Source organism: Amblyomma americanum, chromosome 3 (assembly GCF_052857255.1).
Source record: "Amblyomma americanum isolate KBUSLIRL-KWMA chromosome 3, ASM5285725v1, whole genome shotgun sequence".
Classification (NCBI taxonomy): Eukaryota; Metazoa; Arthropoda; class Arachnida; order Ixodida; family Ixodidae; genus Amblyomma; species Amblyomma americanum.
In genome coordinates this window covers 167,983,341-168,010,102 of record NC_135499.1, presented here as the reverse complement: position 1 = coordinate 168,010,102, position 26,762 = coordinate 167,983,341, and the positions used below count along the sequence as shown (strand labels likewise).

Below are 26,762 nucleotides of genomic sequence, written 5' to 3'. Positions count from 1 at the left end.
ATCGCGCGTTGATTTGACCTACTTTCAGCATTATCGAACCACGTCGACGAACGCAGAACTACTGCGTAGAAGTTCAAAAATTAAAATAAGAAAAAAAAAGGAGTAGGAGCGAAAAAGTGCGTAGGAATATGAAGAGTACACAAAACGAGCGGCTGCGGCGGCGGCGGTTCCTTCTAGACGTGGCAAGTGAAGAAAGATGTATAGCGATGAAGGCTGTGCGGTTTTTCAATAGTTTATTATTATTTTTATATATATATTCTTCTCCCGGGCTGCCGCAGCAGGCCGGCAAGGATCGGAAGGAAACTCGTCGAGCGTGGTGGCGCTGCGCAGTTCCGCGAGCAGCGGCGGCCGGCGCACTGCGTTAATGGATGCGGCTGGCCGGAACCGCCGGCTGTCTCAGTCCGCGACTACGACTGACTACGAAGCGCTAGCGCCGCAAGCGCCACTAGCGCTAACCTCGGACTAGCCATAGGGCAGCCCTAAACACGCGAGCTCGGCTTTTCTTCTCAGCAGTGGTTGCGGCGTCGTCGGATTCACCGGAGGAAAGACGACGCTTGCAGCGCAAGTAGCAGCAGCAGCAGTCGTCGACATCTTCGTCGCGTACGCGGCAGAGAGTCGCTTCTCTTCCTCCCCCTTGACGTTCTGCGCCTTTCATTTTCTTCCTGTACGCAGACGCGTCGTGGCGTTGTTCCTCGTAGCGTGCGCGGAGCATCGCGAATGCTCCTGGATGCGAGCGGCGGCGACGTGCTGGTATACGACCGCTTATTTCGCCGTCTTTCTTGATACCATTTTTTTTTCCGCAGAAGCCTGCAAGATCCGCACGGGCGCTATTTTCCGCGGGTAGCGTTTTTCTCTCCTTGTCATCCGGGCACTTGCGCGCGCAATGAGACAATCTGGGAATGCTATGGAAACAGTCACTATAGTTGATTTAAATAGTTTCCGCGGGTATAGGCGCAGTAGGTTTATTCCCTTTTTTTCAGCTTTCTCCTCCCCCCTCCCTCCGCCCCTTCCGCAACACGTGTGATTCATAAAGATGACTACTCTGTGCGCGGGGCACGGTGGCGCGGGGTCACTGTCCTCTGTAGCGATTTCTCCCAATTGGTTTGCAGGTACGCTGTGAAGCTCCAAATGTGGCTCTGCACTCGGGTTGCTATTGCAGCGCTGAAGCGCTGCTCAGAGTGCCTCTCCTGGACGGCTTTGGCTGTGTATATTCATGGTTTGTGAGATACACACTTTGTTCTTAGTTTTTTACTTCTAGCTTTATATTTGGTCGTTAACTTTTTGCTATCGTTGCTACGACGCAATTTGGTGAAGAGGTAGCCTGCGCAAGTTGTAGCCTGCAATGTCTAGCGTTCGTGGTGTCCGTCTTTCTTTCTTCTGTCCTTGTCTTTAGCGCTAGTTACAATGTGCATTGAATCTAAAGGTCACCAACTAGCCCAGTTGTCCGCTTTACACGTTACACAATGTATCGTGTCTAACCAGATTGCGTTTATTGTTTCAAAGGTAATATTTGTTGCAGAGATTACTAAAGGGCATAAAGCTACCTGTGTTGGCGGCTTACGTGCCTTGTGCACAAAAACAGGAAAGTTCCTGCAGAGGAAATCAACGCAAAAATACTGGCTCTGACACGAATAAGGGGACGTCATTTTCCCCGCACCTAATTTAGAGGTGGCCATGATGCAGGAAAAACGTGCTTGCGCCGTAGGAAATAAAAAGATATAAACAGAACCTGGGTCTCTATTCCCCCCTCAAGTTTTCCTCTTTCGCATGAGTTTACACCGGCTTCCTTTGCACGCCCCACTTGTTCTATATTGTGCAGTTTTTTTTTTTTGCTCAGATTCTCTAATCCTGAACGCCATCGGGCAAACAACGGAACGTCGATTGCTTTTTCTTTGGACCTCACGGATTTATAGAAGACTACAGTGCTATTGTGTGGGCGTATAAAATGGACTTTTGAAACTAAACCTAATCTTACGGTATGTCAATCCGATAGTTTATTGTGTGCTACGTGACGGTGACATCTACTGCTCTTGTAGAGGAAATACCAATGCCATTTCTGGCACTGAATACCACGAATAAGAATAGGGCAAGAGCGCTGCGCTTTAGCTTTCAAAAATTGTTTCTCTTTTTAAATCGTGCATCCAGGCACTATCATGCCACTTATATACAACAGAAGAGTATAGGCTGATACTTTGCAGGATTAGAATTTGCGCGCAGTTATTCCAATAGATTGTCGTTCTGTGGTCTATGCCAATGTTCTGAAGTCAACCTATTCCCAGTTAAGGTGCACGAACAACCGAAGTGTAAGGTGCTTTAGCACTGATAGTCACTTGGAATAACATCACCCCAATCGGCACTATAAAACATTGCATCTCAGCTTTATTCTGACGAGCCTACCGTTACTGCACATACCTCGCACGGGCCATCTAAGAAACCAAACCAAACGTCTATAAACACAATGTACTCGCAGCTACTCTACTGCTTCGCTACTTCACGCTCTTCTTTTCAACTCACTGTGCGTCTCGGCAAGAAATTCATCATCATCATCATCATCAACCTTACTACACCCACTGCAGGGCAAAGGCCTCTCCCATGTCTCTCCAATTAACCCTGTTCTTTGCCAGCTGCATCCACCATTTGCCTGCAAACTTCTTAATCTCATCCGCCTTTACTGCCGGAGAATATAAGCTCAGATGGCTTTCATCACCACATGTAAATGGGCGCCAAGCGAGTTCACAGCGAAGCTATCAGAAAGAACGACCTTCCGGCAATTTCCTCGCAATTCACCGTTTCTCTGTCGACTTATGCACTTAGGACATCGCTCTCGTTATAGAAGTAAGCAGTTTGTGTTCTCTGCTACCAGATCTTGCAAACTACACTCTCGTATTGAATACATATGCTTGTCCCTGTTGAGTGGCGTCATGTGAGTTGCTGCGGCAGAAAAAAAACATTGTATGATACGGTATGCTATGGAGTGTGGCTTTAGGAAGCGCCGTAGCGGAGGGCTCCTGGTTAATTTCGACCACCGGAACGCCGCTGAGGCCAGCATTCGAATCCGAAACCTTGGTCTTAACAGCTCAGCGCCTACGCACTGAGCCACCGACCACGTTGGGAAGAAAAACGCTGATACTAATTCAATAAAGACATAGTGAAACTCAGTATACCAGCGCACAGATATTTTTCACGGTTACGACAATTTACCTGTGTCAAATGTTCTTATAAGCGAACCAGAACGGACCAAATCACAAGAAGAAACACATCGAAAGACGTCACCGTTGCCTTCTATTGCCTCTCGCGCAGACGCTAAATAACGGCGCACCTTAAAGCTCTTTTCTCGCACGCGGGAAGAAGCGGAGAGACCGACGAGCTTATCGCGAAGCGCCACGCCGCCGACCCGCAGCCCAAAGTCGCCCGCTGAAACATCTGTCGGCCACTTAGAGAGAGCGCCGGCAGCCGAGTATGTACACACGCATGTTTACAACAGCAGCCTTCCATTATAGCGTGCGCGCGTTTTCAGCGCTCAAAAGCGTTTCCCATTTTGACTCCTCGCTTGCGCACCTCGCACGCCGGCGGCACGCGAAGTCGGCGAGAATTAATGGAGAGCCAAATTCCCGGCGACAGCCAGGCTGCGCCTCGACCGCCGGCGGTCGCGGCTTTGTGAACGAATGGCACTGCGCACGCGAGGAACAGTGAGAACTGCAACGTCGGCAGCGGGCGTGCACTGCAATGCAACGCTCAGTACATCCATCGGTCTGTTCTCTCGGCAAAGGCTTGAGGCAGGGTCTACGGATTTCATCTCTCGGCCTCTTGAATGTAGCGGCCGCGTTCTGGTAGAGGGATGTATCACAAGAGTTCCCGAGTGTGAAGGCTTCCTTTGAGGAGGAAGAGCAAAATGACTTCAATCTAGGCAGAGCTTGCGTCAGAGAGACTCCTTTGTTAGTTATAATTCACAATTTCTTTTTTTTAGCACAAAATTCAACCTCGACTACCTTAAATGGGTCATTGTTTCACTATTGTTTGACTGTACAAGGCACCCTGTCCAGTCCCCCACTGTGGGTATGTGCCACTCCAACAGAGAACAAGAACAAGAAAGGCTTCAGGAGTAGGAGCGCTTGCTCCACTTTTATGCCTAGATTATCCGCCGAGTTCAAATAAAGCCCAGCATTCCAGGTGAAAGAAAAATTGTATAAAAAATACGAAGGAGGCCTCGGCAGTGTTCCATCTGTATGAGAGGCCGAATTGTCTAAAATAGTTCGAGCGAAACACCTGAGAATGGCTGATGTCCACGGATGATCACAAACCTTGCGATTGTGTAGAATGTACAGGTAATCTGTACTTTCGAGGAGCCGCTGGAGTTTTAGGTTTATGTCACAAGCAACACTCCCCCATTTTTGCTTTCACTCATTAATAATACAATTTCAGCGTTAGTCCTGCGACTGGGAGCAAGTATATGTCGTATAAGGTCATAAATACTAAGCTTTCAAGGAAATAAAAATTAACATACACATTAGGTATATGCATGTGACGTATCGCGTGCTTGAAAAGTGAGCGCTGGTTTGTTTTGTTCCCGGACAACTCGAGGTTCAGTAACAGTGGCAGATTTCGTAAGCTTACTTCCCTCCAAATTAGGTTCCAGAAAGCGAAAGTAGAAAAAAGTGTTTTCATTCGTTCTTTACAAGATGAAAGCTTTAATTACAATAACTCCTCCTTACTCAACAACTGTGGTTGCAAAAAATTCATGTTAAAAAATTACTTCAGGTTCGTGCTTGATATTCTTTAACTCGCTTTTACTAAGTGTGAAACACGTTAGGCTTTCCCCGCAAAATTTTACACTCCCTAGGTAAAAAAAAAAAACTTTGTTCGTAAAATAAAAGCGTACGTTCAACTTTAAATTCATACCTCCGACGCAAACCTAGATGTGTAAGGCCTCGGCCACAGATGTTAGGGTTTCACGATTAGAACGCATCTAATTAACCGCACCGGTCGGGGATGTCATCACTGGTGAGTGCCACTAGGCGAGTTTTGGTCATTGTTGCGGTTCTGTTATTTCAGCGAAATTAACTTTGCCTTTGCGAAACATCGCATGTTGCAACTCTCGCCTGTGAAGGTTGGAGCGGCAATTAAATTCCGGCGCGCGAAGCGACGCAGTTTTCTCTGAAATATCACTCATAACGCTGCGAAAAGAAGTACTTGCGCTAGATATCAAACTTAAGGTTACCTCTTGTGGATAGTGTTTGAAATTTCGAAGCTCAACTATAAAACAGAAAACATTCGTATCCTCGTAGCAAACAATTGGTAGGTTCCTTTAGAAAAAAAAAAACGGGAGGAAAAAGAGTACGAAACGCGCATAGCGCGCTCGCGCGCAAAGACAAAGTCGCGTTCATAATACAGGCGCAGTGTGATCACTCACCGTCAGCTTCAGGTCTCATCCATCGTCGCACCCAGGGCAGGGAGGGTCGTACGCACCCAACGACTCGGAAGCCCACAATCAAATTGTTTCGCTGCCACTGTCTTCACTGGTGCCTCCGACCTGACTCGACTAAATCAAGGCTCTTTCTCTCTTTAAGAATGCACCAAAGACTTTGCTCGAGTTCTTCTCCGATGCTCCTTCCAGAATTCTCCTACCTCACTTTCGCGAGAACAACTTTCGAATCGTTCTTTAGGATGCGAAAGTGTAGACACGCTAGTTCTTATGCTGCAAAGCGGGTGAACCAGAAGTCTTTTCCAGCCAAATTATGGAACCTTCTTCTCGCACCACGGAGTCTAAGGGCGCCGCCAAGTCTCCTGCCTCTTAAAAGTTTCTCAGCAGTTGGCCGTCAAGCACTGACGGAAGAAAGAAGTCGGCGTGCAGCGAAGGAAGAACGCCGTTTTTTCCGTCACTTCCGTCGGTGGGGAATGAAGCCGGAGAGGGAGAGATGCGGCGAATGAAGCGCGTCCCTTCACGTGTCAAAGTCCGGCGCTGCCGGAGGAGGCGGTGACGACGAACCCGAAGGGGAGCGCGGCGTTGTCGTCGGTGGCAGCGCGGCAGGAGGCGAGGAGAGCAGAGCGCGTCATGCCCGCCGGAGGCGCAGCGCCGAGTGAGCCGGCGCGACCCGATGCGAACGCGATCGCGCTGCGCGACTCCTCCCGAAGGCGCCCCGGCAGAGCTAGCTGCACCGGCGCGGCGGGAGGGTTTTCGGCCAGCCGCCGTTGGGCGCTGCCGCGGTGGCGCTGCTGCCGCGTGCCTCGCTCTTTCGGGGAGAGTCCACTGGAGCGAGCCGAGGTTGGGAGGAGGGATGGATGGGGACGCAAAGGTGCGCGCGGCCTCCGCCGCTGAAAGATGCGGCAAAGAGACGAGCGCGGCGGTTCGAGAGGCATGGATTTTCACGGAAGGAAGCCGGGAGCCACTAAGGAGAGAGAGAGAGCACGCTTTGGCTGTGCGTGAGTGTATGTGTGCTTGCGCGGGTCGGCGCTAAGAAGCGCGACCGAGTCGAGCGCCTCGGTCTTTTGAGAGCGCGACCTGCTCGCTGGAAGCAAAGATGGATGGTTGTTTTGACTCGTTCCGCTGGCTGTGGAGCCTTTAAAAGTAAATCGTATCAAGCTTGGCAGCCCTGTTGGATCAGGAGGTACCGGAGTTCTTGTTACAGATACGAAGCCTCAGCGTAGGAGAAAGTAAAAAAAAAATGATGCTTGCTCGTCTGAGTTGCCAAGCTTGAAGAAGAGAAGAATCTAAGAAAAAGACCTGCAGGAAATAAAAAATACACGTGGAATTCTCTAACTTTCACTCGGAGAGCGAGATAACTCAACTTCACCTACTTGCTTGAGCACCGTGTTTAAAAAATATCATGAGTGTGTGCTTTAATAAACCGTGCTTAAAAACTGTCATGGGGTTAACATGAATTGTTAACCCCACTCGTGCAATATCCCTAATAGGGGCTGCAGTATGTAAAAATAAAACAAAAATAAATAAAAGAAATAAAGTAAGCATCACGAATTCAATTTCTTCTTGTAACCGCTTGGTACTCGATGCTACCTGGCAGTGCTAGTTTTCGCACTTTACTTTTGCCAGATGTTTTCTTTTTGCAGCGCAGTTGTTAAGCGCCCTTTCCTTGGATAGACCATCGGTGTTGAGGGCCTTTGTAATCAGAGCATGGCTACGGTTCGAGTGGTTACGTGATGGTTACTGTTATGGCGCCCACCAGTCAACATGCGTGGCGAGCATGGCCGTCCAATTAACAAAAGACGACGTGAAAGCAATGTGTACGCTCTCTCTTCCCGTGCGCTGCGCGGTGGCTCGAAATGCCGTAGGTATGACAAAATACACTGAACTAGTACTTCCTGCGCTGTGAGCGATGCAGGGGGTACAAGTGCTTCGCTGACACGCCTGCTACACACGTCGCCTTAGCGGAGGCTCGGTGCCGGTGGCGTCAGGATCCGGTGGTTACGTACAGGTTTTATTCTTCAAAAAACTTGTTTCGTTGCTCTCTCTGGTAACTTCTCCCACTGCTGCGATGACCTCCCGAAATACGTGCACGGACCTCGTGTTTTAGAATCGGGCCTTAATGGAACATTTCGAACACATCTGTTCACAATCGCCGGCCTTTATTCATAGTTGTCAAGGACTGAGAAAGAAGTGTTGTTTATGTGGGAAAACAAAGTGGTCTACAACTGTACATGTGTCCATGTCACTCTGAAATTCTTTATCGCAGTACATCGCGACGTGAAAGCACCTCTACAGTTGTGCGGAAAATTCGCTTTACCGAGTGTCGCAATTGCTCACTGAGTTTGTTTGTTTTTTTTTCGATGAAAGGAAAACATATATTTCTGCTTTTGGAGCTCCCTTGGTGTCATCGTCATCATCAGACTGACTGCGCCCACTGCAAGGCTAAGGCATCTCCCATATCTCTCCAATTAACCCTGTCCTGTGCCAGCCACGGCCACCATATCTCCGCTAACTTATTAATGTAACCCATCTACCTAACTTTCTGCTGCGCCCTGCTACGCTTGCGTTCTCTTTCAGTCCAATCCGTTACCGTTAACGACAGTCAGTTATCTTGCCTTCGCTTCACATGCCCCGCCCAAGCCCATTTCGTCTCTAGATTTCGACTACGATGTCATTAACCCGTGTTTGTTCCCCAGACCCTCTCCGCTCTCTTCTTATCTCTTTAACTTCACACCATAACTTTACTTCCCATGCTCGCTGCGTTGTCCTCAATTTAAGTTGAACCCCTTCCTTAGCTTTAATCTGCGCTCTATAAATATTTTCTCTGTCTGATAGGTAGAATGCGGTAAGTGCAAATTCTTTCCATTTTAACCTTCATAACTCAGGCATATGGGAAAACTATGCACTAAACATGCACCTAGCTCTCTTCCCTGCTCTTAAGAGAGAAATAAGAAGCACTAAAACGTATAAAAACAGAGAAAGTGGTTTGACCGAGAACAGAATCAATTTATGAGTGAAAACAAGTGATAAGAAAAATATCTTTTTATAGAGTGGGCTCGAGAAAAGGTACGTCGTTGCCATGCGTAAGTTAGGGGGGATACTAGAGTCAAGGCTGCCTAATGCACGAAAAGAAAAAGGATGAATTTAATCAACCTGATTCATGTAAAAGAAAAACGAAAAATGACCATTTCTTCGCAGAGAAGGCAACGAAGGGCGTTTGTAGTAATAGCTTGGGTAGTGAGGGCGTACAGAGGAAGGATAGGGATATAGATGAGGCCGACGGCTAGGCAGGATAGGGCCGATAATATCTAATAAACAGCTTCTTAAATGAAATAAAAGTATGACATTTTTCATTCCTGCTTTGTGTACTAAACACGTATTCAAACAGAAGGCTGTGCGCACGACATACGTTTGAGACTGTTTTGTTGTCTTCTCCACGTCACAACCAAGTTCGGCGGAGTGCTTAACGCACAGGAAGGCACAACACCTGAGCTGCGAAGCGGCGAGCGGGCATGAATGCTTCGTCCCAACGTGATTTAAGTCATACGGTAATTTTGTTAGAATGAACATGTCGAGTACAACAGTATTGACCTATATGCCAGATATAGTGACATATGGTGATCGCAAGGCAGAAAAGTCTTCATGGACACCGTAGTCATCTCTGGGTTGACACATATGTGAAGCTGTGGCTTTGCGAACAGGTTATAACGTGCAATGGGGCTTCCTTGCTGAATTCTGCCAAAAGTGGTCAAAATTTCTATCCTATGTGAGACTTTTACTGCTCCAGTTAGGCCCTCTATTAGAGAATCTCAGCTGTTTCTAGACTGCTACAATGGCGATGTTCCGTTAATCTTTCACATTGAAACCCTTGTTCACATGCCCCAATGGAACTTGTATTGCCGCATCCTTCTTTCACAGCGTAAACCATTCGTTGTGTAGGTGGTTCTACGCTTTACGTTGGGAACAGGAAATAATTCCTGTCGCTGTTTTCCGGCACAACAAACCTTTCGGGCGACTGCTGCTGCTAGAGAAGCAAGAAAGCGAGAAACTCTAATTCAATGTATGTTGCATTCTACGTAAGCAAAGACGCTTGATGACCTTTATTCTAGCGGTAAACACGAGTTGCAGTAGATGTTGGCGGCCATTCTAGGCTCGTAGATTATTTCTTTATTATCCGAGCATCCAAGAGGAAGGTAAACTAGCCGTGTGCGGATGTGCAATAAATATCCTGCGTTCTTGTTTTGTTTTTTTTTGTTCTAGCTGGACAATGATGAACCGCCCGTACTCCCCCGTCATTAGGCAGCCAAGCGTCCGCGCAGCTTTCTTTCCCCTATCAACCTTTGGTCTTATCAAATCAGCGAACGTCACGAGGGAGAAGAGAAAGACAGGTCCAGGGGGAGAAAAAGAGCAAAACGCCGTTGTACGCGCAGGCAAGTGGCGCAGAGCGGAATCACTCGCGCAGCCAGACGGGGCAGGAAGAATTGGTTGGTGCGCGCAATTCATGGCCGCGGTACGGTGCGCCGTTGGGTGGGCGGTTTCCAATAGGAGCCTGCAGCCCCCCAGCCCGCTTTGCCTCGGCCGTTTCTTGTCGCTCATGTCGAAGCGGGCATCGGCAGGCCAGCGTGGGGACGCGTAGATTTCCCGCGGTGCCCTGCATCCTTTCGTCTCCTTTCCTTCTTTCCTTTCCTTCTTCCCACTGTCCTCCTTACCACGGCTTTGCTTGTGTTGGCCGCGGGCGCGACCGATTGGGGAATGGCTGGACGGAATGGCCGCTGCCCTGCTCCTGTGGCGATCTGTCAGACTCCGTGTACTGGACGCCCTTCGATGGAAAGACGAAGAAGAAAAAAGTGCCGTGGGGGACGGGCAGGAAAAGGGAAAATCGAAGCTAGCACTCCCTTCGGGAAACAGAGCAGGAAGAAGCAGGCAAAGACAGAAAAGACACAGAAAGGGAAGTCGCAGAGAGGGATGCCCGCTGGCTAAGGCGGTGGTCTTTCTCGTGGGCCCCACTGAAATAACTTGTGGTCAGCTAAGAGAGGCCGGGGAAAATGCAACGAGAAAGGAAGGCAAAACGACGCTTGCAAAGGTGTTCCTCCTGCTGCCAAGGTTTGGCACAATGTTAAACCAGCAGCCGCGTTTTGTTTCTCACAGGGAGCTCTGGTAGAACGCCCGAATTTGAAACGTTCTTTGGAAGGACGTTAATGCAGTGAACGCATAATTGTAATGTGGCAGCAGCGCTCTTTAGACCGACAAAAAAATTGTTTTGTGGATTGAGAAACGCTCAAAGGCGTGCTACTTTTGCATTTGCCAAATGGCAGTCCGAAATGCCTCCGCGCTGAGCATCACTGGTTCCGGGAAACAACAGTCGCGGGCACTTCACTAGTGATTTTTCGAGTCGTCCGGCCATTGTAAGATATGAGCAGTGCAGTGGATACAGATTTCGTTGGCTTGGCGATTAAACAAGCAGCCCCCCCCCCCTCCCCCACTTCCCCACCCCCAACGGGGTATTTTTGTTTCATCAATATCTCTTGTTAAATATTCCTGTGTGGAATAATAAAATCCGCCAAATTCTGAGAGTTAAAAGGAATCTTGCTTTTTAGAGTGCTTGCTTTGTACTCGAGAGCGGATGCCGTAAGTGCACGTTAACTTGCTTTGGTCATCGATCTAACTATGTCGTTAAATTAATCTCAGTTCCCAGCATGCGCAGCACACGCAAATTTCGCAATAAACTGCTCAAAATACGTTGTTCCAAATGTACCTTTGATCATTGAGTCATTGCGGGTCCCTTTGCGATGCCTTAGTGAAACTCGAATCAAAGGGCTTCTAGAGTACCGGCATCACTTTCCATTGTGACCGGTCCATGAAAAAAACTATAGAGAGCGGGCTCACTTTAGAGCAGTAGGATGATGTCGGTAGTGCGACACGTTGCCTAGTAACAAGCCGACTTGGATATTGGAGAGTCGGCTAACGGTCAGTGATGCCCTGAAAGCCTTTTGTCGCGACTTGCCAAGGCATCGCGCTGCGCGTCGCCTGTCGCCTAGCATTGTCGACAACTCCCCGCTCAGTCGCAGCTGAAGAGTCCTCTGTAATCATCCCCGAATGCTCTTTGGGTGGAATGCACGAGCAAAGATCCGGTTTTGTCGACGCCGCAATACGCACCGCCGGTATAACGCGATCGAACGCAGCGAACCCCAGAGAAAGCGCGGGCGACGGGCGTGACATCGACTTGCTCCCCCGAGCCATCCGCATTCCTGGGTCGCCGGCAGCCGGCTACTTTGGCCGCGCGCTGCTGACGACCGCGCGAAGCTGCTACACGGGAAGGCGGAATTGCCAGACCGCTTCCGAACGCCTCCTCGCTGTCGTGGCTTCCAATCTGTATGCACCGAGGCCAGGCTGTCTAGATCGTATGCGTGCACATACGCGACCGGCCACAAATGTGATATATGTTCCCGCCTTTGTTTGCAGCCGCGGATCCTATGGGTCCTACTATGCCGGGACGGTCACTGAATCGCCTTTGGTGTGGTTTACGCTTGCGTGCGGTGAGAGAGAGAGCCCCGGCGATTTTCTCCTCGACATTCCGGGGTGGTTTAGAGATGTTCAACTTCGGGCACACAGGTAGAAGGAGATAGAAATAAGCTATAAAAGAATGCCGCAACAAAGACAACGATGTACACTTCGTGATTGCTTTTTGCTTAATTTTCATGCACACTTTGTTTCAAGTTTTGTTCAACCTAGCACAAACGAAACTGCAGCGCAATGCAGTCAACGAGGAAGCTAGCCAAATGATATAAAGTTTGGACTTATCCGGCTTCACGTTTCCTCTTAAACTGCTCGTAAAGAAAGCGTTAGAAAAACTCGAAATCGAAACTCTTAGCAAAACACAGCGCCCGTCCTGTGTTACGTGTTTCTTCTATCTTGTCCTCGTTTTGTTGCGCTGTGTTAATCGGTTTCATAGAAAGTACGAGAATCGTTTATGTGTGAATTGCAGCTTTTATTTATATGGCCACCAAGTGACTACAACTTATTTGCATAGTCCTAGTAGGCACAGAGAGCGACTGCGGGATCACTGATAGAACTGAATTATTATTATTAAGTAGTTTTGGCCGGCTAGTTGGCTATGAACCATCATGAAGTGAACATCGCTTGTTCTTCGTCCTACTATGTGTGTCTGAGACTGCGCTGTTCACTTGTTTTCGTTGAAGTAGAGAGCATTTTATGAGCTCTGTTACATCCTGTAACTTTTAATGGACGCTGAAAAATCTGTATTAACATGCGCTACATAAAGAGCGCCCTCAGGCCGTTGCTGCAGCAAGAATGTGTAGAAATTTAAGTCTGGCCTCAAAGGTTCCTGTATGTGTAAACGCCCCGAGAAAAGCTTCTGCTCTTCTCACGCCAACGCTTGAAAAGCGCCCCATCAGCACTAAGACCCATGGTGCCAACAGCAGTTACTCTAACGTCCCATTATGGTCCTTTCTTTATCGAGGCTCTCAAATCACTTTGCTTCCCTCTTCACGAAAGCTGACTTTTTGGCTGCGATCCAACATGCTCGGGTCTCGTTGCAGCAGTGCCGATCTCGACTTATAAACACTAATTTTTTGCTCCCTTTCACAAGGGCTGTTTGACGCACTGCGGTATTACGAAAGGATCGTAATTGTCTTTTTGTTTTCATGAAGCGTATGACTATGCAGTACATTGTATAGAAGTGTTCGGATAAATGCTTAAATTGTTATTTGAAGCTCTTTAAAGTGATTTCCAGCGGTTGTAGCTTTTGATTCGAAGCTCCTGCATTGCTAATCACAAGTGTTTCGCATGCGTCATCACAGCGACAATGTCTGGAATTAATAAAACCACTAATTTCATGACAATTCGCCGTGATAGCTTAGTAGTTATCGCGTACGGCTACTGAGCCGAAGGACACGGGATTGAGTCCCGTCACATTACGAAGGAAGCAGAATGCAAAAACGCCCTTAAAGAAAAACATTCCACGTTAAAGAACCCCAGGTGTTCAAATTATTCCAACGCCGTGAGCTACGGCCTCTCACAGCCTATGCTCAGCTTTTGGACGCTAAACCTCACATACCATATCATAATCCGTGACCGCTATTCGTCGTTTAGTAAATCTCTCTGTGGTTTAATTATTTTCACTTTGTTCGAATACACCCATCTTATCTTGATATCGTTCTCAGTCTCATTCCCTGTTTCCGCTGCCGTCTAGATCTTCGGAGATTCCACTTTCTTCTCGCTGAATTTGCACCGAGGTCAATAGCACTGAAACACTCCAAAGTCTTCGCGCTGCTTTGTCAGTATTCGCAGAGTCCAGCGTGCACGCGCGCACGCTGTGTTATTTCCCAGCGCAATCTTGGGCGAGGCAGATCGCAATCTCGTTGCCGCTCGGAGCACAGACAGACAAACACGTGAAACTCAATACGGCTTAGCTACGAGAAAAAAAGGCGACTCGCTCGGAAATGCCGAGTGAGATGCAGCCGGTTCCTCCAAAGAAGCAGGAACAGCAGCGGCAGCCAAGGGGTTGTGTGCGGCACCGAGCCTATCGACCTCTTTGTCCGGTCATTGTATAAATAGGAGATCGAGTTCGGCCCGTTATTATTCGGATTCCCCTTCCAACCTAGCGTGTTCTAGTCCCCCTCTTCCCCGGTTCCCTGTTCCTTCCTAGACGCATTTCCCGTTCACTCGCGGCTGAATCATAGGGTAGAAGCCTGTTTCCATCGCCCGTGCATTTATAGGCGCGCCGAGGACTAACCCAGTTTCCCCGCCTGCCGCAGCGCGCCACGCCGAGTGGATTGACAAGACGCAGCCTTCGTTTCGGGCTAATCCTGGGTTAAGCCCTTCGGCGAACGCTTCGCAGGGCGGATTTGTCCCCGGGTTAGAAGTAGACCATCCGCCCGCGGCCACCCCCCTCCCGCCCCAGTCTTCTCTTTCTGTTTCACCCGGAGGACTGTGTGAAAGCGCGGGGCTTTCGAGGGGTCGATGTCACGCTGGAGCGTAGGCGTATACGTCTTAGTATATAAGGGGCAGGCCGCATGTACTTCTGGGCGTTGCGGTTGTGAGCCTATTTACGGGGGCTCGGAGGCTTTTCCCGTGACGAGTCTATCCAGCCGAAGTGTGGAAAAGCTTCTGGCTCTGGGCGAGCGACTTCGCTCACTGTCCGCAGGTGACGAAAAGACGGGGCTCGGTGACGTACCGCGTGCTTGGTTTTCATCAAGGCTCTCTACTGAGCTCCCAAGCCTCCAAGCTGCTCCCTCCGTGTTTCCAGCTGCCTCGAGTACTCCACGCCAACGTGGGGTAAATGCTGAGTAAGAACGCGACGCCCATATTAGTAATAAATTGTACTATTAGCAGGATAAAATTGACATATATATTCGAATAAAGTGGTTTTAGTGCTTTTTTTAGGTCCGTAGTGATTGTGGTATTGGCACAGATGATAAAAAAACTGCGCATGGCAGCTTGATTAGGTCCCCGTAACCATTTGCAAGCTCCACTTTTTGACGTGCGGTTGCCCCGATTAATGGCGTCATCCAGGAACAAATGACTTGGTACCAAGCAGATTTCGAGCAGTGATAACGCCTATATTCAGTGCTAGTTTGGCAGCAGTCCTTGCATGCTTTCCATGGTGCACTACCTCCCCCTCACGCACCACGCTGCGACAACAAGTATATATCTCTCTGTACAACGTCGTATTTATTGAGCGCACACACAGTCACAGCAAGTTCTCCTGCAATTGATATTGAAGTAGTGTTTTTATTATTGCACTTGGGATGAGCGACCTGTGTAGTGCTGTTTGGTGTTGGCTGTCGGATTACGAAAGACGTGGCACAGAACAGTGATCTGAGCTTGAGATTTCAGAGTAAATTACACAGCCTTCTAGACAAGACACTTTTTCCAACGCGTTTACAAGGATTATGCAAAACCCTTCAGCCATAATCCACTCGTTCGCTTCCTGGCAGCGGTATCGGTAGCTATCTCGTGGTGAAGCAAGTGGAAGCGTATTCGTGATCGCGGGATTAACTAGGCAGAAGGCCATCCAATGCATGTACACTTTACGCCATTCAAGTCACCTAATTTTTTTTTATTCTTTGGCCTTTAGTTTCAGGACGATTTACTCTTGTGAAAAAAGCGAGTATAACACACAGTTCTTTCGGAATACCAAGGTTGCTTTTGGGAAACGTTTCATGAGCGCATGACTTTAAAGAAATGAACATTTAGGCAACGAACTTTTCGTCTTCATGTGGAAGCACGGCTTCAGACCATGACGATTTCCTTGAAAGACCAACAACGCTTCAAAACATTCAGCGTAGTTCGTTGACAAAACAATAATTCGCGCCGAGGATGGTTTCTCTTGAACAAGGTCTTGCATAATACCCTCATGTAATGTCTCTAGTGGTAAAAGAGGAGGGAGGAGGGGGGGGGGGTCCTTGAGTCTAGGGGGTAGCACCTTCGTCGTGATCATACGGTTGCACGCTATCGAGGACCAGAGTGAAAAGCAAAGGTGAATATAATTACGACGAGACAGATATCTAGGTGCGAGTTTGTGCGCTGTTCTTGCTGGAACAGCGGAAGCGGACGAAAAGCGTCAGGTGGGTGTTCAAGGGCGTTTTTACTAAGTTATCAGTATAACACTCATTCGGTCAAAATACTTCGGTGTGTGAGTCTGAAGCCTCCAGATACCTCCGAAGTCGTACCCCCCCTCCCCCCTCCTCTCTTCCAGCGTTCACACTCCTGCCACCAGAAGCCCGCACATCAGTGGAACGAAAGAGTGACGGTGTCGCGGCGAAATAAAATTCAGACACGCAATAGGAAGGCTATCATTGCAAAAGTAAAAATGCAAAGGCAAAATATAAAACCAGTAGCGCTAACGCAGATTTGTTGCATCCCATCATGTAATTGCCAGTCAATTTTTTTTTCGCTACTTGCCAATAGAAACACGCAGAGGAAGGAGACGTTCCTCTCAAGCGCGTGCATCATTCTGGCGCACAAGTGGTAATAAATTGTATCTTCCAGAGTAAAAGAGGTCTTCGAGAGGACACTGACAGTTATGAGCGCTGTGAAAAAAGTTGCACTGGGACGATACTCCGTTAGACAACTATTCTATTTTGAACCGGACTCCTTTGTAACGCGAGTAACCGTGAACGGCAGTAACTAATTCATATATGTTGCTTATGTATTTTCTGAACGAGGCAGTTAGGAAGTCACTAAGCAGGGCTCTGTTTTACACATCTGAGTACTGAGCTTAAAATATACGCAATGTTCACATCCTATCACCCACATCTGCCAGAATTTGAAGGGCTATTGTCATCAACCGACCACTCGGCCGTTCTAGAAGTTCTGCATGAGGGCTGGCGCGAGGATAGTCATAGGTTGGAGTGAGAGCAACGATCATAACACTGCGTTACTGCTACCGTGGTCGCTTCTCAATGCGGGAACATGAACTCGCTACAAGCGTGTGATCTCATTAGGCCCTGTAATGGAAGCTGAGGTATTGGTCGAGATATTTTTGCATGTAATATTTGAAGGTACTGTGTAAGGTTTTTTTTTTTTTTTAACGACCGACCGACCGACCGATTGGAAGGAGAGGCGGCGTTCTCATATCTGTTTTTTTTTTTTCATAACATGAGGGAACTCCTCTTCCAACTAATATGGCACACTGAGCAATTAGTGAGTAAGATGCGCTGCAAAAAATATACAAGAAAGCAGGTCTGCTTACAACACGTTCTTTGGCGAACCACGAATTTCTGAGGCAGTGTGTTTAAGTAACCATGGTACCGTCCGCCTGAAGAGCGACGAATAGCAGGTGCCTTTTGTCTTCTTCAGATGAGGCCAGCCTTCGCCGTAAAGATACTAAGCGAGCATGTATATGTCGCAGTATTCAAAAAATCTTATTTTGTACCTTATGTTAGTCTCTTTTAATCTCTCATGGATGTGGCGAAGAAGGCTTTTACAAGATCACCTCTCACGCGTGCAACGCTAGACAAAACAAAAATCGAACGGCAAAAATCACAATGCAGCATAGGCTACAGCGCCGAGAAATATGTTCTAAGGTTAAATTTCTGGTCTATGTTGAACTCCGTGGTTCAATTTACTTGCTATAATTATGCCTGCCTGGCCTCAGCATCTAATGTAGCACTTTTCTGTGAAGCTGGAGGTGAAAAGGTAACAGCACTGCTGCTTTCAAAACCGTCTTTCTTGTGCATTACTTGCACTATTCACAAAAGCAGTACAAATGTGCTCTACAAGCAATCACACTAAAGAAATATGTTTCGGAAAGCGTTTCTTCAGCGTTGAAATGCTGAAGATTCCTCAGAGAACCTGCCGTGTTATTTCACGTGCACCCAAGCGCACACAAATTCTACATAACCTGAGGAATCACCCACGGGAACCCACCTTATAAAAACCCCGTGTTACAATCCATGCGTGTCTCTATTCCGAGCTCTTAAGTCTCTCAAAAATGTGTATTCAGGCATAACCGTGATCTTCCGTTTCGATTGAGCCGACAGACTTTGCTCCAGAACACATACAGTGTCGCTGAAAGTCTCTCTAATGCAAATGAGCTGTCTTTAGACAGGGCAGCCCTCATGCTTCGAGCCAATGCCATCGTTCCGACTTCTCGCGTAGGCCTTTAGAGCGCTGCGCACCAAGCGAATATAATTAGGCGCATTTTCATAAAGCAAAACTCGTTCCAACTTCGTCCGTCTTGTCGCAACCAAGCAGAAACTAATCACTGCAATCCACCATTTCTGACAAATATAGCCCTAAATTAGAGCGGTGGTAATGAGAGAGCACGGAGTAGTCGACCTATTTTTCTTCTTTTTTATTATTTGTTTTTCTTTTCTGCACGGTTCCTGTCGAGTGTCGGCGAAGCTCCGGCAATGAAACAAGAGGCGGGGGACAAATCGAAGATGCTGAATCATACCCCCCCCCCCTCCCCCCCAGCCTGCCTGTTTCTTGTTTCCGTTTCGATGGCCGGCGGTACGCAGCAATACTTTGAAAAAAAGAATCAAATAAATGAATCGAAAACTCCTTTCGAGTAGCTCGTTAAAGGTCGTTAGCGACGAGCGAAACAGAAAACGGAGCACTACGTCGTATGCGAGAATCCTGGCTTTGACGAAGCTGGTCGTAAGTAGCAAACTTCCCAAGTTTTCGGCGTGGACCGTATCCTCTTCCCACGCGTTCGCGCTAACATGCTTGCGTAATTGCGTAAAAGTTGCTCAAGCTCGAACTCCTAGCTGCTGCTGCCTCGGGCGCTCGCCTTAGGCCGCAGGTGGGAGGGCGAGCTTTATTATCCAGCGCGCGGGAGTGCTCAAAGAGTCAGGAACCGTGTAACATGGTTCGGCTAATTGAATGTATCTCTTTCTCCTTCTCAGCCAAATGCAGCTAGGGCGCTGCGCTGATTGCCGCTAATTTTGCAGCGTGTTCGCGGCGAACTAAAACAAGGCAAGGACAATGCTTGGTCAGTTGTTTCTTTTTTTTTTCGTTTTGTTTCTGGCGCTGATTTCTATTTTCAGGAGAGGTCGCCCGATGACTTCGTGGGTTGGCCTGTTTTACGTTTTAGCCGCTGTGCAGGTAGTCGGATTAGGCCGGCGGTCCTAATGAAATGTACTGCAGTCGTTAGCGGCAGTCATCTCTTGGGCCGTGCACCGCCCTCTGAAAAAGTTTGAGTGTTACAGCAAAATCGAGAACAAATACAAAAAGTATTATACGTTGCGGATGCCGATAATCATCGTTGACCTCATTTTAAGCGAGGGCGCAGTTTAGTACGTGCTCTATTATTTCAGTGCTTGCTTTTTTATTTACCTTAAACATTTTTATTTCAAATACCAAAAATTCTAAAAAAAGAACTACATTTTTTAAGAAAGGAAGACCGAAAACATAGCCTTCATTTCTCCTATACTTCGCTCATTTTAGATGTTAGTATTAGTTTGTCTGCAATAGAGCTTTCACGTAGAGGTCTAGCGCACTCGTTTGCTAACAATGATGTAATGGCAAAAAGCCCCTGGCATTCGCTTAACAGTCCAACATTCAAAAGCGTATGCCGCTGTTGAAATAAACGGCCATTCGATAGCGAAAGCTGAATGCTATGTATATTTCTTTGTTTGCATCGCAATTAAATCCGCCTCTACAATAAAACGTCGTTGCACGAGAAATCGCAGCACCTCTCCTCCGACCTGTCCAGACGCTTTTCGGCGGCGCACTGGGTTCATGTTTTGCATCCGTCTTGTCCCAGCCAGACGCATCGGAATCAGAGAAAAAACCCACATTCAGTGTTTTCTATTCCGGCGATGCCTGCTCAGATTTTGTTCCATTTGATTAACGAGCCCCTGCACAACCGAAGCACCGCGTCCACTTCTGGCGACTTTTGCTTTCACCGGTCCAATTCTCAAGCTCATCTTTGGCGCATTCACGAAGATGAGCATACTTTCATAGACATTGTGTTGGCTGAATTTTTACATGAAGGAGCATGACGCCATATTTCTCAATGCAAAGTGGTTAATGTTGGAAAAGGCGTAGTAAGTATGATTTGGACACGCGCGCTAAAAGCTAGAGGTTATATACATTAAAGGGGAGTGGTTCTTCTACGGAAATAAGCCAAGTTTTTAATATTTTTATCTTCTTTCAGGAAGCGCAAGGCCAGATGAGGTCATTATTATAGCGTCAGCTTATATCAATAAAAGAAAAAAAAGGACCAAGCATTGGATCCTTTTGAAAATTTCGTTGGTGCCATCCTGCCCGGAACCTCAGCGTTTACTTCAGGTCAACTCACTCACGGCTCCCCAGTAGCTATCTTCAAACAACCAGACGGTTTGTCTTCTATTGTGAATAGCGAGCTCTGGACTCTACGTTGGAGGTTGCAGTTCCCTTAATCTCCGGTGCTCAGTCACACCTCGTGCGCTTTTTGAGTGTCGCAAGCTGATGGCAGTACTCTTCAAACCCGTAACCAGTTGTAAGAAAGGTTAATCTTAATTGATTTTCCTGTCCTCTATCAAATTTGTGAAATTTACCAGCGAGACTTGCGTCAGGATGTGATGTTTTGCCTGTATCGTACGCCGCCATTCCAGCACGATGCCTGAACTGGCCGTATGTCATTAGCCGGCCCTCAAAATCTTCAGTAATCCTTTACGCATATCATGTATCGAAATAGCAATCTTTCCCTCATTCTAATATCCGTCACATCAAATAAGTCCTGTCTCTCTTCCTAATTTTCTACAGGGTGGTAGAATAAGACTAAATTCATCCATGAAGGTTTCATACCTGCATACATTAACTTCCTCAAGGATACAGCATGGCCTCGTTCCGCTGCCCGCACCCTCTTTTTCGCTTCTGGCTCAAAACCAATGTCCACAATAACCCAGGTGCCTAAATCTGCTACGGAATCTGAGCGATGCTCCGGCAGGGCACTCCATATACAATGGGAGGCATGCAGCATTGCTTCGAAGGGCGATCCGTTTAGCTCCCCAGTAGGAATGCCGCGACGCAGCACCAGCGACCAAGAAATAATCCCGCGGCCTCAAGATCATTATCGCAACTCTTTACCCTCGCATAACGGCGCTCCGCGAGTAGCGGCGCGCGTCGCTCTCCCGGCCTCTTGACGAATGCCAACGTGCGGCTAGAAAAAGCTACTTCGACGCGGACTCATCTCCGTCCGCCATCTCTAGCTCCTTGTGGAGGGGGGGGCAACGCTCTCCTTGGCCGTGTCCGCATAAGAAGGCTCGCGCGGCATTTCTACCTCGAGCCAGCAGCCGTGCAAAACAAGAAGACTGTTCGCCTACACCGCCGCGCGTCCTCTGTGTGGCGAGAGGGATCTAGCTCGGAGGCGGTTGCGCACTCACCACATTCCCGGAGCCGGCATATTTTTCTCCGGCGGCCGGCGTGCTTTCGCGTGCCCCGGCTGGTTGGGCGACGGAGCGCCGCTGGTTGCGCAGCGGCGGAGGAGGAGGAGGCAGCGCTGTCGTGTCACGACTCACGACGACGACGACGACACTGTCGCGATGTTATCGTCACACTCCCGCGCTTGTCGTGCGCTCCTACCGCCGCACTCCGTGCAGGAAAGTAGCGCGAGCACAGATGGCGCGGGCGTCGGCCCGCTCTCACGACTGCTAGCCGAGCACGGACTTGGTAAAGAAGGCCCCTGAAGCGAGGAAACGGAGGCAAAAGAATTAGTACGCAAGGAAATAAACAAGAAAGAAAACGAGAACGCTGAGTGTCTTCTGATGAGGCTAGTGGCGCCGATCAAAACGCGCAATGTTACGCTGCTCTCGTGAAGTTGTGTTTATGATCTTCTCAAGTCTGTACTTAAAAAAAAAAACACCTGACTGAATGTATGTAGTGACTATAGCGGAAAGATACCTTCTCAAGAGGATTTGCGGACTATTAAACTAGAGGTGGTGCTCAGTGAGCAGCAGACGTTGCAACCTCAATGTAATTACACTCTGTCCACTCAAAACGCTTCTGTGTTTGTAGACTACGTATCATATAAATACTAGCAGCATGACAGTCACTTTACTAATAGTATTACTAGTAGTTGTAGTATAGTAGCAATAGTGCTGCTAATAGCGAGAGTAGTAGTACTGCTACTACTAGCAGCAGCATATCATAAAGAGGAGTGCAAGGTGCAGTAGCTGAACTATTAGTAACAGTACTGATAGTAGTAGTAGTAATAGCAGCAGTAGTAGCAGAAGTAGTAGCAGCAGTAGTAGCAGTACTCACAGTAATAGTAGTAGTAGTAGTAGTAGAAGTAGTAGTATTAGTAGCAGTAGTAGTAGTAGTTGAAGTAACGGTAGCAATAGTGGTGGTAGTAGTAGTAGTTCTAGTACAGTTGAATCTCGTTATAGCGAAGTTGACGGGGTCCGGCGATTACTTCGTTATAGCTGTAGGTTCGCTATATCCCGTCATGACCCAGCTTCCAAGGGGAATCATCATTGCTTCGTTATATCCATTATTTCCTTATAAACCGTTTCGTTATAACTAGGTTTGACTGCATTATATTATTATTATTATTATTATTATTATTATTATTATTATTATTATTATTATTATTATTATTATTATTATTATTATTAGTAGTAGTAGTAGTAGTAGTAGTAGTAGTAGTAGTAGTAGTAGTAGTAGAAATGGCAACCTCAAGGGCCACCAATGCCCACGCAATAATTCCGCTCCTCTCTTTTTTAGATGCACCGCTGAGCCCTAGGTCTCGAAAGCCCGCGCTGTAAGCGCGAGCTAGACACAAAAGACCTCAGAACCGCGCACTAACTCCGAACTCGCATCGCACGAGTATTCTCCGATATTTTGACGGCAACCACACCGGGTACGACGGCACTTCTGTTGCCCCGCAGACTTCAAGCCAGCCCACTCTGTGCTGCCTGCGAGCTCGGCAAGATCAAACGTAAGGCGACACCCGACTGCGTAGGTACGGGCGTAGGCGCGCGTACGAGACACAAGGAGATATAGACAAGCGATGCAAGCAGGAACAGCCACGCTCTCGCCGAAAGGCGGGAGTCCGGGCGGGCGCCCTCTATCTCCCGACGATGCGGAGAGAGATGTCGAGATGCTGCATCTCCACGCACGGCGGCTGCTGAAAATAGGCTGCTGCGGCAGTTTTGTTCGTCTCTTTTGGACTGGGAAGTCCCCCCCTCCCCCTTCCGCGCACGCGCTTTACCCTTGCGAGCATCGCTGCCGACAAGCGGCACTTGTCGTCGTGTTCAGGGCGCTGCGCTGCGCCCGAATGGGGTAGGGTATGGCACCCTATTCGGCAACAGCTCATCAAGGAGGAATGATGACTGTGCAAGAGACGAGCTGCAGAAAGGGCTAGAGACGTCGCACGCATGCGGCGAAGAGACGTATTCTGTTCCGCACTGGAAATCACGGAACTGAACTCGCTCATGTCGCTACCCAGGTCTTTTATGAGCTTTCTCTCTGAGCAGCTACGAGTAGGAGGTGTTGGGAGAAACTACGGTACTACGAGTACATTAGGTGGGAGGCGCGCAGGCTTCAAAACGAACTGTGGTCCGACCTGAAGCAATTGTTTGAAGACCTGAAGAAGTTGTTTTGTTCAGGGGGAGAAGGAGCAAATTTGGCGGATCAAACAAGGGGACCAATCAACTGTCATTTCCAGACTTTACTCCCTTCGCTGGGGCAAACTAACGGCGATAGCTGCTGCGTAGCCCGGACCCTTGCCGAGAGCTGCCAGTCCCAGCTCGGATCACGTGACCGCAGGCGTCACAATTTCGAGAGCGCTCACTGACGTTACTGCACGGCACTAATGGTCAAAGCCCGCTCACGTATCTTGCTCATGGGCCAGATGATCGACACGATTGCCTCCTGTTACTACGTTCAAAAGCGTTGTTTTTAACCTCAAATAAAGCTGTAAATGCAGGAATGTCTTTAAAAAGTGAAGATAATGAGCTCTGATATTCTTCACGAACTTTTCACAGCGGGTCTCTGTTTTCCTAAAACTATTTTACTTATCTCATGAGAACTACGGTGCCTATAATGTTGTAAACCATGTTTCTGTACATGTCGCGGCATCGGCCATTGGCTGCAGTGCTTTACAGTGGGCACGTGTTTTAATGAAGGATGGTGACCGAGATGCGATGAAGAATTATCGGACTCCTAAAACACCAACACCACGCAAAGAAGGAATACGCGCACGAATTTCATGTGGGGCCGATGTAAAGTGCATGGCAAAGGGTGAAAATGCGCTCGAAAGTTATAGCGCTGGACGTTTTTCACTTCCAAATCAATGAAGGCTCCCTCTTTCAACTCTCAGAGAAGCAGCCACTTACTCTCCGAAAGAGCCGGTTCTGTACCACCGCCGGAGATCTTGAAGGGGCACCACACTTGAGGAGCCTCTCCATCGCTGAGCGTCCCGAACCAACGTTTGCGGTGAACTCTTTCAATCAGGATTCCACGGGGGCTTGATTGGTTACACATATCTTCCAGCAAAAATCTTTATTCTCCAAACTTTTTTCTGAGACGAGGCTCGCTTCCAGATGAGTTAGCATGTATTATGCCGCACGCACACTTTCGCAGCTTTTTTTTTTCCGTCCCGTTAAAGTGCAACCAACCTATTTACAGCGGAATAGCCGCTTTCCATTTTTTTTCCAGACCCATACATAAAAGGCCGCCTTTTCCACATAGCTTTTGAAACATTTCGTATTAAACGTGAAGGGAAGAAAAAACAGGTGAGATCGAGCGAGCCAGACAAATTTTCTTTTTTCGGTCGTTGGGCCCGTGAACTACGCCGACGACCGATGAACGAGGTGCGCCTGAGCAGCAAAGGCAGCGAGGGCAAGAAAACCCAAGGTACGCGCTCTAATTCGCGCATACACATCCTTATAAATGATCCAAATAGTCCTGTTTATTGCGTCAATGGCTATACCCTTTAGCCTCCCTCGTAAGCCTCGCTTATAGAATAGTATAGGGGCTCTTTTGACGGCTAACCATTTAGAATCCCTGTAGGACACAAAAAGAGGCAGTCTGATTTTTTTTTCTTATCAAACAAGCAGTCCTAGGAGAGTTGGTCGAAGTGCTGGCGAGTTAATCTCCTCTCTCGTCGATTCTGGTTCAACGCATCACCGTCAGTGATCCCCAAGCAGCGGGACCTGCCCGGCTCCGACCGCAGCGCGGTCGACGGCACCCGCTGAAATGCCCGAGGTCCGGCGTCGTTGCCCGGGGCAACGGACTCCGGAAGGCAACAGCCATAACGGTTTTTCCCTGCGCGGCCACCGTTCGTCCTGGGAACGACTGAGTGCCCATCGGAATTTCGGGTTCAAGGGTCGCCGATCTCCGGGCCATTGCGCCCGCCCTGGGCTCAGCACTGCCCTCCGACCCGCGAGCTCTCGCCTAAGCACTGCGTTCTGTCAGGCTCGTTCTGTCAGCCGTCACAGTGCATGAACCGCGAATCCTGCGACCACTGTACGGACATGTAAAAAAAGAATAAATAAACGCGGCCTACCTACATAGATGAGCGTACTGGAGTGTTGTTCGTGTGGAAGCTACGAATTCCTCCCGAAAAGGACCTGCCTAGTTGATGCTCTTGTAATGCATAACGTTAGTCGGTGCTGGCACGGGTATGATATTAAGCTCCCTGTAGCTGGAAAGTCAAAAGGAAGAAAGGAATCCTTATTGTCGTGTCTTCCTTTTCTTCGAGTGCAACTTCCCCAAATTTAAAAGCTGATAATTTTATCTTATATTATGTATGTTCTCCTGTAGCTTGTGAGTTGCCGCACAAAGTTTTGTCCACCTAATTGTATGAACCTTACCATTCAATCTCCTAGTCGACACAGTCATGTAATCGCTGACGTATATGCCCATTAACACGTTAAACACGTTAGAGCTTAACGTACGCAACGCTTTCTCTGACATTCTCTACACAAGCAGCGGTCCACAACACTAGAACACAGTGGACTGGGACCACGGTGTAACATTGCGCCAGGTAACTTAGCCATTAAAGGTGCCATATGAAAGGCGGAAAAAATGTGAAACTGAACACTCTATTATGAAGAGGGAAAATCTTACATTATACGTTAATACATTAATGAAATATATCAAGAGCTATCAGGAGTTTTCGACTAAATTTTGTTTTTCTTGAACAAAACTGTCATTTTATTTAAAGTTGAAAGTAATAGATAGCATGAACTAAGCGAAATCAGAGACCACAACAAGCATGGTATGATATGGCATGTTTGGTTTAATGCCCCAGAGCTCATGTGACTTTTGAGAGACGCCGTAGCGGACAGGGTCTGGTTTTTTGGCGACGCCTTATCGTTCACCAACGTGCACCGACTTCGTGCAGCATACGAAAAATACAAAACAGGCAACCAGTTCTACCTCACGATAAATTTCATTCATGCATAGGATCATATAACAAATCGATCACATGATCCGAAAGGTGAACAAACATCGATGATGATGACGCATTTTAGTAGCCCAAGGGCAACTCCAGCCAGAGAGCTCCATGGCAGAAGGTGTTTGCTCTACACAAAGTGAAGTCAAAGACCAACTTTTTAACGATTTCACTCTAGAGAAGTGAGCAGCATGCCAAGAGAAAGGGGTCAGGGTTTCCAGTGGGCTTGTATCCAACGGAAACCGGTGGGTACCCCCAGCGGCACGGGGGTTCGAACCTCGGACCTCTCTCATACGAGGCCGATGCTCAAACCACCACGCCTCAAGCGAAAACTAGGGAACGCGCGTGACTCGTGGCTGCCACGTCTGCCCCAAACCGTCCCCAGCATGTTATTCAAATTAACCATCGCATGTTCTCTAAGCTGCTGGTCATTCTAACATTAAATGATTGCCGTGATAAAGTATGCCTAGTGAGGATGCGGGGTTATCT

The 26,762-nt window shown here is 48.1% G+C and overlaps 1 protein-coding gene across 3 annotated transcripts in view; it reads right to left on the bottom strand.

Annotated features, from left to right (window-relative positions):
• Positions 1-26,762, bottom strand: part of LOC144125366 (uncharacterized) — a 187,013-nt gene that overhangs the window by 134,312 nt on the left and 25,939 nt on the right. For 2 of the 3 annotated variants that reach the window (XM_077658684.1, XM_077658686.1), the window contains exon 1: positions 5,411-6,182. The exons of the other annotated variant lie outside the window; for it this stretch is intronic. The gene's annotated coding sequence lies outside the window, so the exon portion shown is untranslated. Of the gene's footprint in view, positions 1-5,410; positions 6,183-26,762 lie in introns of those variants that run through there. 3 annotated transcript variants of the gene reach the window in all.